The following is a 12,645-nucleotide window of genomic DNA, read 5'->3' as shown; positions in this document are numbered from 1 at the left end:
CCCCACCCCACCCCACCCCACCCCCGGTTAAAATAAGAGTCTCCAGACTCCTGTGCAAAGCCTCGTTAATTATGGTGGGGACTCACAGCAATGTTGACAATGTCACGTGAAAGTATACCATTTGCCTTTGAATGGAAAAGTGAACCAGAATTGACTGTCGGCGTGTAACAGTAGACAAAACAAGGCATTTGCTAAATCCCCAATAGAGAGCCATTTACATCCGGTGGAATTTGAGCCAATATAAATTGGCAAAATGTTGGGAACATTTGGGGAGTGCGGAACAACAGCGTTCTTGATAACCTGCAGGTCATGAACAAACCTCCATTCCCCCGATTCACCTGGAATGTTTGCCTTTTTGAACGAAAAGAATGGGTGTTCTCACCAGTGATTATTCACGGGGGATTATCACTCCAGCCTAGAAGAGAGATTCAAAGACTGGGAGTAATTCCTTGCACAGCCTCGGGTTTTAACGGCTCTTTTGCTTTGCAAGGACGATACTCAGACTTCGGGGTTATTCTTAAGGATTCGTATGAGGCCCACATCGTGTTTGCCTTTTGCGCTGAAATCAGTTGGGACCCTTCTTAATCTTGAGCCCGACACATCTACCATAGGTAAACGCCATTCGAGACTCCTGTCGGGGATTACCTGGACTGCCTTGTCTGCCTGAGTTAGCCAATTTAGTTTCTTTCTATACGTCCTTATAACTGCATTGAAGCAGATACCCACACCGACCCTGAAGATACAATGTTTCGTATCCATGGTCCCAAATTCTGACACCTGTCGCTGGATGCCTTCGCCAATGATCCGTGAGGAGAAGAGTCTTCCACATCAAAAAAAAGGGTCTACTTACCGTCACAGATACTTAAAAAAGTTTAAAGTGACAGCACATCTGTGATCATTCCAATAAAATTCGCACAATAACAACTGATCTGGTTTAACCAATCTCCTGAACCAATCCTTCTCTTATGATTTGTCAGGAGCATCGCGGTGTATGTGTGCTGTGCAGTGCAGCATATCTCCAGCAAGAAAATCTGTGTTAATGGGATTAACATGGCTACTTGCTTCCTGGGTGAGTGAATCACTCACGGAACCTATCGCTCTCTGACATGCATCAGGGGTCGTGATTCATATTTTCCAGCATGCACTGTTAAATCTTCTTTTTGTATTACCTGCAAGCCCGTCGGGGTACTGTGCAAATCGGACCCCAGTCTCACTATGAGATCCCGAGACATCAGATTTAAAGTACAGAATTCCGATAACAGAAATGAGAATTGGAATGTTTCCCCATTACTGGTTTCGCACAATAGGGGTGTGGGAAATCTCTCTCGTGTCACGGCTCCTGATGCGCCCATTAAGTTCAGGAAGCTTCCGTTCATCTTTATTTGCGTCGACTCTCCGAACTGCCTTGATTTATGAAGTGAATATGTTGCCCTTGTATCTTCCAAAACAGTAAGAGGTGCACCTTCCACATATAACATAAATATAAGCATTGACTTATATGCATCATCGTTGTACTGAAAATATAGTTCACGCTTCGTAAACTCAGTGCTCAGTATAAAGGTGGGACATGTTTCAGTGACCATAAGGTTAGTAGTAGAGATGACCATAAGCGAGTATGCATTACCAAGAATAAAGCAAAGAGGCTTACCTGTAACTTTGGGGCTGCCCACCTCCACCTCAGCCTTCCTCCATTAGTCACCCTGCTGCCCAGCCTCCAGGGCAGATTGAGGCTGTCTGGGCGTGCACTGCCTCACTCAGTGTTCCATTGCTCTGCAAACAAAGCACCCACCAGATTTACCTCTGCCAGCCCTTCTTTTCACGCAGCACCTCCTTCCAATGGCTGGGCGACCATTTGCATCATAGTAAGCTGAGCTTTAAGTGTTTGCTTTTCCATCTTTAATTTCCGTTTTTCCTTCTCTTGGGCCAGAACGTTTTCAGCATGTAGCGCGTGGAGTTCCATCAAGTTCAGGTTTCCCGTGTCACAGGTAATACATTGGCAATACGCCTCATGTAATGGGCGCCTGATAGCTTTTACATATTCCCTTTAAAGTTCAATTCGCTTCTTCTTATCAACACTTCAAGGTCAGTGGCCTGAAACATTCGAGTTCCTTCCCAGATATGGAGTTGTTTTTTTCTAATTCCTTGGCTGTTGATATGGTAGTTTGCTGGCCTTGTAAGTCTGCTATTAGTTCGGTTTAAATGTACATAGATTTTCTTTCTGTCTGCAACACTTGCCCTCTGCAAAGTCAGGCCCTTACTTTTTTTGTTTCCCTGTGCTTTTATTGGTTTCAAAAGAAATGTTAATTTTCCATTGCAATGAACATCACATTATTTTCACAGGTCGGTGCAACATCGAGGGCCGAAGTGACTGTACTCCACTGGAACGTTCTATGTTGTAAGATACATTTCCTGCTTGTTTCCGATGTCTCTCCTCACTGTGGAAACTTCCAGACACATCTCCAAGTGATTTTTCTGCACTTCGTTCAATCCAGAAAACTGTAGTTCCTGCTGAGAATGTGATCTCTCTACAATGGAGAGAGGAAAACCGAGTCGGTGACAACGCTGAGATCACTTAAGTTCTGTCCAGAATCAACAAAAATTACCCCAATCTTCCAGTGTCCTGCCACTTTAAGATTGCATTGTGTACTCAAGCCATCATACCAGTCTCTGGTCTGCTGCAGTTCTTCAAGGCACAGCGCAAGCTGGAAGGTCGGGCAACTCATTTTCTACTGAAAGACCATGCAGATTTCAGGACCCAACATCGAGTTCAATCGTTTTGGATCCTGTCTGCCCTCTTCCACATTTTTCACCCACCCATACATCCCATCAGTTCCAAACACGAATCATTGGACTCGAAGCATTCACTGTCCTTTCTCATCATAGATGGACAAGAGCTGCTGATTTTGTTCAGACATTTTGGCATTTCTTCAAAGAGCATTTCATTTTCCGTTGTAATCGCAAGACTGCAGGAACCGTCTGATTGCAGGAGGAGAAGTTCACAGGAGATGAAAATAATGCCAAGGGCTGGACCATTCCCATTGTGAAGGTAGATGAGCTAAGCTGGGGCTGTGTAACGAAGCACAGAGAAGGCTGAGTGAGAAACTGATTAGCATGCACATATTATGAAGAGGCTAGATATGTATGACAGGAATAAGGCTTTTCGGGAAGGAATAATAACCAGTGACATAGATGAAAAGCAGGAGAAAAGCGATTTAGAGGAGATTTAGGATGAACGCTTTCACGCATACAGTGTTGTTCATCTGGAATTTCTTATTTGAACGTGTGGCAATGCTAAGTGTTATGAGGACATTTCAGCAGTATGGAGCCGAACACTTAAAGATCCAGAGCACACGTGGATAAGGACAAGATACTGCAAAGTGTGACGAGGTCAGAAGACGTGAGATGGGTGTCCCGAACGAAATCGTTCTAAGGCAAACTTTTGTGGTGAAAACTGGGTGAGGCCGCGACTCTGTGGTGCAATGGAAAGCGCGTTGAATTTCTCCGCCTTTCTTCAGACTACCATTCAAAAGTTGTGGATGCAAATCTCATCAAAGTCGACTTTTACTTTATGGTTTGAAAGGTGTTCAGACCAGACTCGGCTGCTCATCTGCAAAACCTATAACATTCATGCAGAAACCCAACTGTCTCGAAATGCAACATTTTCCTCACAGCGATGAATAACTTCGATGTCTATTTATGGTAGCGATCGATAAATATGTGTTAGCCACTTGGCAACACGATGATATGGATACGCTGGAAAAAGACATAAAAGTGCTGTGTGAGCTATGATGGTACAGAATGCCTGGCGCGGCAGGAGCAGTGTTAAGAATGGCCTACTTCTGCTCCTTTCTGCTTGAGTCTTTTCTGGCCCAGGTTTTTAAACAATCACAATGAGAACAATGTGAATCTACACCAATTAATATTTTCTGTCTCACCTCCACTTCGCTACCCTCCAAGCTGGAATAGATAGCTCCTGTTTCAGCTTTACGTCAGACAGTGGAGGATTCTCACAAGTTCTCTGTCAGGCTGTACATCCCTTCATATAGGTTTCCAAGTGGACACATAGAGCAAGCGATTACATGGATGCTGGGGATTGCAGGACAGATTTCCCTTTGCTGGTCTAGAATTCTGGCCAAGGTAATGAAAATGAATTTCTGATATTTTGAAACTTACTCTGGATTCTTGCGACTTTACTAATTAAACTAAAATTCAATTTGCCCTTGCATAACATGTTTAATTTTTCACTATTTATAAAAAAACCATGCCACGTGCCCTTGGATGTAGTAATGCAGAAGATTGTTGACGTTGTGTACAGTGTGGGTCATTGTGCCGTATGAACATTCCAAAGGATGCTGGTGAAGTACCAGTGAATCGAATTCTCTGACGAATTGATACCGATAGAAGGAAACTCCCAGCACAGTAGCGACATAACATTGCCTGTGATCAACGCAGGAAGCCACGGTAAATGAACACAGAATTCAATTATGCCTAATTTCACCACATTTTACTATTCATTTTCCTGAACCTGATGCTCCATAATCGATGATCCATCATCAGTATAACCTCCTCTGCGCTGTGTTTCAATTCAGATCTTCAGCAAAAAAGGAGTAATTGGTTTGAGGGGCCCAGTGGTAAGATCAGTAGCCATTGGTCATCAGTACACGGCAGCTCCAGTGGTGCAATTCGTCAGTTTGATGTAATTGCACGACAGACTGGAAGTGCGTAAGGTGCCAAAGTTGCACATTCGGTTCTCGCCAGGTATTGGTTTTACTGATAGTGAACAGAGATGATTGCAACTTCAAGGTGAAGAACAGTTCAAACACCAAATATTACACCGCAATAAAGTTCATTTTCGCCCTAACGTTGCATCGACCTGTGATACCAATCTGACTAGTATTTTACCATCATAATCCGCACGTTTATGCAATGACCATTTCATTGCCCTGAACGTTGTTGAGTCGACGAGTGTTGAAGGCAAAGCGTTCAACATCCTTACTACTCACTGATAAAGGAACCTACCTCAGTATCTATCACCCTCAATTTACATCGATGTGCCCTTGTGCCAAAATTACCATTTGAAGAAAAATGCCTTCACTGTCCACCTTATGGCAACCTATGATCATCTTCTATGTCTCTCTAAATTCACCCCTCAAACTTCTTGTCGCTATCAAAAACCGCCTCAAGTCCCTCAACCTTTCCTCGTAAGACCATCTCTCCATAGAAGGCAACATCCTAGAAAATGTCCTCTGCACCCTTTCCAATGCTTTCACATTCATCGTATAATGTGGCGACCAGAAATGCACGCAACTCTACGATTGCGGCCACACCAGTTAACATCTGGACCTGCAAAGTGATAATTTCGCTCTGAAACTGAATCACTCTCCCATGAAAAACTAACACACCGTATCCTTGCAAACAAACCTGTCAGCGTGTGTGGTAACTTTCCAAATTTGAGATACATGGGCACCGAGATCGCTCTGCACATCTTCACTTCCAAGAATATAACAATTAGCCAAGAACTCTTTATTCTGACCGCCATGATGTCGATTTGAGCCGAGTTCGCTGCAATCACAACGCAGAATATGAACTACTAAACTGTTACAGCATTCCACAGGCCACACTTGTAAACTACAACCAGTATGGTAGCAGAGGGAATGTCCGGAAGAATGTACAATATTAGGACTTGGCGACAGGCATGTGGGAACGTAGAATGAACCGAATCTTTAACTTTAGCGTCCCCAGAGACTGTGGAGGTTCCATGAATGAGAGTAAAGGAGAATGGGATTAATGAAACTCTCCAAACTCTTGGGAGAGTGCAGAACATTGTTGAAACGTATGCTTCAAAAGTATTATAGTTGAACATCGGCTACTTCATCGCTGTGCCCACACAAGGAAGTACCAACTGCTGCTGCAGGCAATCACACATTATCCCAGTTCCAGACCCGAAATCAGAGAAATTCTAGTTCATATTCTGCGTTGTGATAGCAGCAACCTCGGCTCGAATCGACATCATGGCGGTCAGTTCATTCAAAGTTTTACTTTTGGTGAAACACGGTCAGAAATTAATAATTTCTACATGATAATATTTTCTGAGGTGATGAACTGTTTTCCATCGAATTTTGTTCTGTGATGTTTCTGCGTTTCATGTATCAGGATTTAAACCCAAAAGTTCTCGAAGATGTCTCTCCCTCGCACTCTCCCTAACTCTCTTTTCCGTCCCTCGTCCCATTTGACTGAGGCATTGCACAATCAAACATACACTTTCACTTTGAATCATTCACGAAGATCCAATTGTAAACTGGGATGGATTGACGGGAGAGAGGCGCATGTATTTCCGAGGTTGGGACAGCTCCTGGTCAAAAGCGGGGCGGAAGGGAATACTTGCCCCCATTTCTAATATTATGACCATAAATAGTACATGTTGCTGAGACAGTCGATTGGCGCGTCTAAAGCGTGTGGAGACTTTAACTTTGAGGTGGCAAGGTTCGAAATTTAATTTTCCTGTTTGGGTCAGTGTTTTTGATATTGGCATCTGCTTTTGTTCGCATCAGCTCAGAATCAGCTTTTTGTTCCCAATAAATACTGCAACCTGGAGAAGGTGGTGTTGTGGTTATATAATAAACGAGTCATCCTTGGGGACTCACACACGGAACTGGTAATGTTAAAGTTCGACGAATAAAACCTGAAATGAAAGCCTGACCTCAGGAACAGAGAATATGCCTTTAATTTCCTGAAATCCCATTCATGCATGTCCCTTCTGCAGGGGATGCTACCATCTTTACCCAATCCTGCCTACTTGTGACTCCAGGACCTGAACAACATAGCTGACCCTTAACCCGAGAATGACGACCGTGTGGGAAAGCAGGCCATGTGGCCCTTCCAGTCGACACCATCCCTCCGACGCACATACTTGCAGACCCACACTCCATATCTATTCCGTTCCTCTTCATTTCCCATGGCTGATGCCAGTAACCCGCACAACTTCAGACTGTGGGAGGAAACTCACACAATCAAAGAGAGAATGTGCAAACTGCACACAGTCACACGAGACTGGGATCGAATCCATGTCTCTCGTGCAGCGAGTCAGCAGCGAATCAGAAAGAACAACATATGTTGTCCTGACCAGCGACATCCACACCCTATGGGTATATCAGGAAGCATAAAAACACGTTCACAACATGGACAACGGGACTTCCGTCTGCGTGGATTTTATTTGAACCAATCGTTCATCCTGGGAAGATACAATGACACTGATATCACAGAGAAACCAGCGTAATGCGGGATTCAGTTACCTGCTGAAGTGGAAACTCATCTACTCAGTCAAACTGGGGACAGACTATTCAACAACCCCGTGTGTGGGACGGGCTCAATGAGCAGAAGAACCTCGAGATTTACCAGCAATGTTACATATCCCAGCAGGAGATCAAATAAACTGTCAACGCTGCTGTTAATCCAAACCAGCTGCCAGTTTCATAGCGTCAAAGTCATAGACTCACACAGCATGAAAATAGGCATTTCACTCCTACCAGGTCATACTGAACATAATGACAATCTAGACGAGTCGCATCAGATGGCTCTTGTAACTGCTGATGGTTAATAATGCCCTTGTGATATTATTACTGTATTGTTAACATGAATGTCCAGATATAATTCTGTGAATATGGGTTCAAACCCTGGCATGGCAGATGCTAGAATTTTATTTAAATAAATCCCTAGAGTCCAATGATGATGTTGAATCAGTTGTTGTAGATCTGATTCACTAATGCCTGATATGGAAGGAAACTGCCATACCTATCTGGTCTGGCTGGTATTTGACTCCAGATCTATAATATCGTAGTTGATTCTGATCTTCCCTGTGGGCAATGAATTATGTACTAGACATGAATGAATAGCTTTTCTTAATCCCACTGATACTTTCCAACTCATTTATCGATCCAAATATCCTGTAAATATTGTAAATGTACTTTCATTCATCACTGCCTCAGGAAGTGAATTGCAAACATAAACTATCCCCTGTTTTAAAAAGCCTCTTTTTTATTTTAAATCCCTCTTTTCACTTCAAACATTTGCCCTCTCGTCTTGAAGTGCCCCCTCCTTGGAGAAAAGACAGTTACAGTTAACTCTAGCTGAACTCTCAATAATTTATACATTTCTATCAGGTCGCCTTTCAAACTCCAGTGCTCGACTGAAAGTTGTCTCAGCCTATCCAGCCTTTCGTTAGAACACAAACCTTCCCCACTGGCCATGCGCTGGCATACCTGTTCTAAACCTACTCCAGCTGAATAATTTCCTTGCTATTACTGGGCGACATGAACTGGACTCAGTATTCCAGAAGACGCATCACCCAATGTCCTGTTCAACTTCAACATAACGTACCAACTCCTATGCTCAACGGACTGAGCAACGAAGGCAAGATGACATTTTTTTAACCATTCTGTCTATATATGAAGCAAATTAAAAGGAATTATGTACTTGCATTCCTGGCCTCTGTGTTCCACAACACGATGCAATGCCCGATCATTAATTGTATAAACCCTACTAATATTTGATGTAGCAAAATGCAATACCTTCCATTTATCCGGATTGAACTTCATGTGACATTTTTCAGCAATGGATTAAGATCCTTCTGGAACCTTAGATCACCTTCTTTAGAGTCTCCAATTCTGCTCCCCTTTGCAAGCATATGAACCATGGCTTCTATGAGTTCTATAGTTTTCTCAGACAGGTCAACGATTTTTAATTATTTGTCCTGGCCATCATTTAGCTGTTTGCAAATCAGGTAACAATTATTCATGTCGTTAACCATGAGGAAGAAAGCCATAGACTGCAGGGAGTTTGGAAACAAATGGCAAGAAAATGTGCTGAAAGGAATTCAATCCAGTGAAGTGGGTGATAATGAATTTGGGGAGGATCAATGATAAAAGTGTGAATACTGAGTGGTTTAAAGTAATAAAAGAGAAATTGGAGTTGACATTCACGAATATTTGAAGGTGATTGGATAAGGGATCAAGTGGTCTAGAGGGGTTGGAGATACTTTCTGTTCTTGACCGCAGCTTGGAATATAAGATCAGGGAAACCATGCTAGAACTTTAGCAACGGCCTATTCAAGATCAATAGACAGGGGAATCAGATGGACGGAAGTGCGTACTGCAGGTGCTGAAAATCAGAATCAAGATTAGAGTGGTGCTGAAGAAGCACAGCAGGTCAGGCAGCATCCGAGTTGCAGAAAAAAAAACGTTTCGGGAAAAAGCCCTTCATCAGGAATAAAGGTGGGAGCCTCGTGGGTGGAGCGATAAACGGGAGGACTGGGTATGGGTAGAATTTAGCTGAGAGTGCAAGAGGTGGATAGAGATGGGGTTCAAGGTGATAGGTCGGAGAAGAGGGTGGAGCGGATAGGTGGAAAGGAAGATAGACAAGTGGGACAGGTCAGTAGGATGGTGGCAAGTTAGAAAGTTGGAACTCGGATAAGGTGACCGTGGAGAGATGAGGAAACTGGTGAAGACCACGTTGATGCCCTGGGGTTGAGGGTCCCGAGGTGGAAGATCTGGCGTCTGGTGGTGAGAGAATGGCGGTGGAGGAGACCCAGGAACTGCATATCCTTGGGAGAGTCGGGGGACGTGGTAATTGATGTTTTTGGTCATGGGGCGTTCGAGTTGAATGTTGCGGGTTCCCTGGAAATGTTCTCTGAAGCGCTCTCCGAGAATGTGTCTGTTGGCCCCAATGTAGAGGAGACCATATCGTGAGCAACAGATGCAATAAATGACATGTGTGGAAGTGCACGCGGACATTTGATGGATGTGGAAGGCTCATTGGAGCCTTGGAAGGATGTGAGAGGGAAGATGTGGGTGCAGGTTTTGCAATTCCTGTGGTGGCAGGGTAAGGTGCCATGAGGGGAGGGTGGGTTTTTGGAGGGCGTCGACTTGACTAGGTAGTCGTGGAGAAAAGAGTCTTTTTGAAAAGTGGATAGGGGTGGGGAGGGAAATATAAATTTCCCTGTCACTGCAGGAATTACAAAACCTGCACCCACATCTACCTCCTCACCTCTGTCCAAGGCTGTAATGTAGGCTTCCACGTCCATCAAAGTTTCTCCTGCACTTTCACACATGACATTTCTTGTATACGTTCCGCCCGATGTGGTCTCCTCTAAGTTGGAGAGAGGAGATGTGTTCTCACACAACACTTCAGAGAATATCTCCAGGATACCCGCAAGAATCAACCCCAGTGCCCCATGGCCAAGCATTTCAACTCCCCCTCCCACTCTCCCGAGGACATGCAGGTCCTGGGCCTCCTGTATCGCCACTGCCTCACAGCCCGATGCCTGGAGGAAGAAAGCCTCATCATCTTCCTCGGGACACTTCAACCTCATGGCATCAATTTGGACTTCACCCGTTGCCTCATTTCCCTTCCCCCTACCTTACCCCAGTTCCCACCTTCCAGCTCAACACCGTCCGCCTGACTTGTCCCACCTGTGCATCTTCATTCCCATCTATCCACTCCACCTACCTCTCTGACATATCATGTTCACCCCCCGCCTGCATCCACTTACAGCAGTCTCAGCTACCTTCTCCCCAGCCCCACACCCTTCCCATTTATCTCTCCATCCCATGTGCTCCCAGTCTCATTCCTGATGAATGGCTTTTGCCTGAAACGTCCATTTTTCCTCCTCCTCAGATGCTGCCACACCTGCTGTGCTTCTCCAACACCACTCTAATCTTGACGGGAGTCAGTTGATTGAGAGGATTTTCAGATATTTTCTATCGTTGAGCTGTTGAGCACAGGCTGTGGATGATAGCAGAACTTTAGCAACCACCAGTTTAGGGAACAGCTAAAGGACTGAGCACAAGTCTGGTCATGGCATAAATCAACATTTTTCTTAAAATTGGAAGATAAAAGATGGAGGGCTGAAGTATGCAACTTTGCCCATCAAGACCGTTTCACCAATGATTTTCTCACTGATTCCTTTCCAACTCAGGGTGCTATGGGCCTTGGAGGGTAAGTTGAAAATGGTGGCGTTTCGTTGCATCTTCCAACCTTGTCCTTATAGGCAGTACAGCTGTTGAGCTTTGAAGGTTGTCAAAAATGCCCGAATGACTTACTCCAGTGCATTTTATAGTTGGTGCACTCTGCTGCAATTGTGCCTTAGCGGTGAAGGGAATGAATATTGCAGGTGTTGAAGAGGGTACACTCAAGTGACTGCATTGTGGTGGACGGTGTCCAGTTCCTTACGTGTTATTGAAGTTACAACCATCTCGGCAAATGGAGAGAGTTATTTTAACGTCTCATTTGTGCCTTGCAAACGATGTAGGATTCACAGAACAATGAGTTGAGTTTATAATCAAAAAATGTCTTAAGAACATGTTGTTGTTGTCAAAGTGTTTATGTCAGTTTCTATAAGTTTTTTTCCCCGAAATAATAGCTCTGTGGACGATTACACGGGGTAATTTGTTTACAGTAAAGTTATTGAATGTCAATGAAATATGATTAGATTCTCATTTGTCGGAGAATTCATTACTCTATTTCGTCCTTGTGTGGACCAATCTGATTCCAGTCGCTGTCTGATTTCAAGATCGAATTACCGTCTGTGCTTGAAATTCCAACCGTTTCTTCACATAAATGTCTCCGCCTGCCGTAATAATATGTAAGGACGCCGCGGGAACAGCAGAGATTAATGAACATGTTGTCAACACTGGAGAAAATGGAGCTTCATGGAATGATTGGTTAGGCTGGGATTATACTGCTTGAAACAAAGAAGACGGAGGGGAGCTCTATAATCACATAATAACATTTATAAACGTTCAATATTCATTGATAGGGTAGTTACGGGCTGGTGGTTCACCCTCTGGTAGGAGGGAAGCAGAATTAGATATTGCCTGCTTAGTTCAGAAATTAGATGAGTGTAGAAACAGGCCCTTCGGCCCAACAAGTCCACACCGACCCGCCACCCCCCTACACCTAACACTGCAGGCAATTTAGCATGGCCAGCCAATTCACCTAAACTGTACATTTGTGGACTGTGGGAGGAATCCGGAGCAAACCCACGCAGACACAGGGAGAATGTGCAAACTCCACACAGTTAGTCACCTGAGGCGGGAATTAAACGCGGGTTTCTGGCTCTGTAAGGCAGCAGCGCTAATCACTTTGCCACCGGGCCGCACACGACTGAGGGGTATTTTCTTTGCTCAGGGGCCAGTAAATCGGTGGAACTCCTTGCCGAAATTGTTGTTGAGGCTGAGTTGTTGTGTATTTTCAAACTGTGCCACACAGATATTTAACCAGACAGAAGATAAAGCTTTGTCGAGGCAATGCTGGAGAATGGAGTTGAGGATTATCAGATCAGCCATGAGTTCGTTGAATGGTGGAGCAGACTCGATGCGCTGAATGGCCGACTTCCAATCCTACATCATTTGGTCTAACGCCTTATTTAATTGATACCTTGAGAATTCTGAGGGGAGGGGATGAAGTGATAGAAAAGGTTTCTCAATCTGATCAGACAGATCAGGAACTAAGCTCATAAGTTCATGAACAGGAAATGTGCTGGGGCCTGGATGCAACAAATGGCACTGGGCACACCGCAGATGGGTATGTGCAGATGTTGTGATTGCTTAAGAAAATTGGTTTGTCTAATATTGTTGCCAACTTGGTGAT

Source organism: Chiloscyllium punctatum, chromosome 4 (assembly GCF_047496795.1).
Source record: "Chiloscyllium punctatum isolate Juve2018m chromosome 4, sChiPun1.3, whole genome shotgun sequence".
Lineage (NCBI taxonomy): Eukaryota > Metazoa > Chordata > Chondrichthyes > Orectolobiformes > Hemiscylliidae > Chiloscyllium > Chiloscyllium punctatum.
This window is presented reverse-complemented; position numbering follows the sequence as displayed.